The 3,046-nt window shown below is 44.4% G+C and overlaps 1 pseudogene; it reads right to left on the bottom strand.

Moving 5' to 3' along the window:
- Window positions 1–1,194: 1,194 nt before the first annotated feature.
- On the bottom strand, window positions 1,195–3,030 carry LOC103736309 (annotated as a pseudogene).
- Window positions 3,031–3,046: the final 16 nt, after the last annotated feature.

Raw genomic sequence — 3,046 nt, forward strand, 5'->3', positions numbered from 1 at the left:
AAAAAAAGAAAAAAAGAAAAAAAAGGGGGGGCTATGGCAACAGCACCCAGGAAAAATGGATAATAGGAAAGGAGAACTTTGAAATTAAGATAGAAAAAAAAACCCACTATCTTAAATTTGTTATTTATGAGAAAACATAAAACTTGGTGATTAATGTGACTCAAACAGCCTCTACACTAACTATTCAGTTTGATATAGTCCTAGTCTTATCCTATGGAAGCTTAGGGAAACAGAGAAAATTTTCTTGTTTGAATGAATTTGTATATCCTGAGTTTTTCCCTATAGGCCGTCAAGGGAGCCTTTACAACTAATTCTATAAAGAATCTAATAATACATTTTAGTTACAATTTGCTTATGTTATTGTAAAACAACACCACCACCAACACATCTTGACATAAAAGGATATCTCTATTCCAAATCCAAACAGAAAAAAAAATTAAAACAATCCAGTCTTAAAACTCCCCATTTCCTGGTGGTGCCCTAATGGGCTCTATCTCTGAAGTTAATATATAGAAGGTAGATTATTATTGTGTGTTATATAGGAAATAAGTTTTCAAATAGGACGAAAATGTCCACGAAGTTACTTCATATTCTTTCCCTATTTAGTTTAGCAATTAATGTAACTGAAACCTTACTACCTCTTGCAATAAAATGTAAAACCTATTATATTTTACATTTGGAAATTATATATATATATATATATGTAAGAGTGAGACCACTGAGGACAAGTCAGTCTTTCGGGTTGCAACAGCAAGAGGTTTATTTGATACACAGGTACCTGTGGGCACAGAGTCTCCTCGGAGGACTTGCGCGCCCCAGGTTGAGTTCAGGGGGTTTTTATAAGGCAGAAGCAGGGTACAGAAGCAGAAACGCGGTTATTGGTTAATTTCAAACACACATAGTAATTTTACCAGTAATTTCAAAGGTATGCAGGGGTATGGGGTAAGGTCCGGGGCTGAGGGGAAATAGGATTGCTAAATGGGAGGTGACCTCAGAAGCACAGACGTTTTCTAAAGATTTCCTGGTATCGGGCCCCCAGGGTGGTCAGGAGTTCTGTCTTGCTTTATGGCTTCATCTGTGAGGCTTGACCGACGCCTGCCTGTCCTGCAGCCTTTTGATAAGGCTGGTTCTGGTTTTTGTTAAGTTTTAACAAGTGGGCTGTGGGCCCCTGAGCACTCATGGCGCCTAGTTTCCTTTTTTTATTTTCTCATTCCCCTCTTTTTCTATGGGCATATGAGTGGAATCTTTCACTCATTATAACATGTCTGGGTCTTGGGTCCTCAGTGCCTGGTACTGGCTGGTGAGGACTAACGCCTGCACTACGGACAGCCGTTCCTTCACAAATTGGACCAGTCGATTAAGTACACAAGGTCCCAGGGTTAGGATTAAAAGTAAAAGAACAAGTGGGCCTGCTAGGGAAGATAATAACGTGGTAAACCAAGGGGATTGATCATACAGTTTTTCAAACCAACCTTTCTGAGATTCAAAGTTACGTTTTCTTTCTTGTAGTCTTTCTTTTAGCTTATCTAGAGTCTGAGTTACCACTCCTGTTTGGTCTGTATAGAAACAGCATTCCTCTTTCAGGGCTGCGCATAAACCTCCTTGTTTTAGGAACAGCAGGTCTAGTCCCCTTCTGTTCTGTAGCACTACCTCAGAGAGAGAAGTCAGGGAGTCTTTTAGGGTTCTTATGGACTCCTCTAAGCCTATTAGATCCTGGTTCATGGCTTCATGAAGGAGCATAAACTGGTCCGAGCGAACTAAGGCAGTTGCCCCTGTCCCGATTCCCGCTGCTATTCCCCCAGCTCCCAATAATACAGCTAAGGTTATGCTCAAAGGCTCTCACTTGAATCTGACAGGGGTAGGTGTTTCTTTATAATGTTGCAATACCTCATTGTCTTCATGCCAATAAATTCTGGGCCATAACTGTACCAGGACACAAAAATCTTGGGTTAGATTTAGAACAGCGAGTGAGACACAAGGAGTCAGTCCTGTGCTGCATGCCCAGTAGGTGCCATTAGGGGGCACTAGGTATGCGTTGGCCTGGAGGGAAAGGGAGGAGTTATTCTTAAGGCAATGTTTAAATCCAGTGGGCACCTTTCCGATGCAGGTGCCTGTCGAGGTAACCTGAGTCAGGGTGAGCGTGTGGGTGGAAGAGGTGCAGGCGAGGGGGGCAGCAGAGTTCGTGGGTAGTACAGAGAAGTTTCCCTGGATGGCTATGCCCTCGTAGTAAGGGGGGCTCGGGTTCAAACAGAGCCAGCAATTCTTAGATTTATTTGGCTCCGAGTGGTTTAATGCCTGGAATGCTCCCCCGACGAGGTTTAGGAGCCTTTCACCTGTTCCAGGATAGGTGGGTGGGGCTTCAGTCAGACCTGAAACTACTGCAGGGTCAGGGGTGCCTGCTGGTATGGGAGGTGCAGGGGGAGGAAGTGGGAGGTCCTTGGTTAGAACTGGATTGGGACCCACAGCCGAGGGAGCCAAGGGGTGCACCGAGCGACTGAGTGTAATAATTCCCCACGGATCGTCCCCATACTTTCTGTATACGAACAGTCCCCAGCTGCAGGGGCGGTTCCAGTCATGGGACTTTCCTTGTTCAGTGAATTCAAGCACATGAGGGAGGGGCTTCCCCGCACTGCCAGTCTTGTATTGATCTATGTTGGGATCTCTTTTTACTCGGATGTAATCCCAGCTAGAAGATGGCTTCCAATATGTACTACCTGTAGTTGCACAATTCCAGTAATAACAGTACCCATACTGCGCTCCCCCACAAGAATAGCGCTTTTTGTTGTCAGGTTGATGCCCTGGGCATAAATAAATGGTCCCCTTGTCTACCAAACTGTCCCAAATACAGGATGACACTCCCTTGCAAGCGTCAAAGGAGAGGGAGGGAAAGGTGGTGCTAAGGGGGCCAATTAACTCAGTCTGATTGAGGAAATCCCCATAAGAATTAGTGAGGGTCCAGGTAATACGGTATGGGGTATGTGGATTCTCCCCAGACTCTACTCTGGGGAAAGTCAATACCCAGAGCAACATTAATATTATTTTTTGA

Source organism: Nannospalax galili, unplaced genomic scaffold (assembly GCF_000622305.1).
Source record: "Nannospalax galili isolate Female #2095 unplaced genomic scaffold, S.galili_v1.0 scaffold417, whole genome shotgun sequence".
Taxonomy (NCBI): Eukaryota; Metazoa; Chordata; class Mammalia; order Rodentia; family Spalacidae; genus Nannospalax; species Nannospalax galili.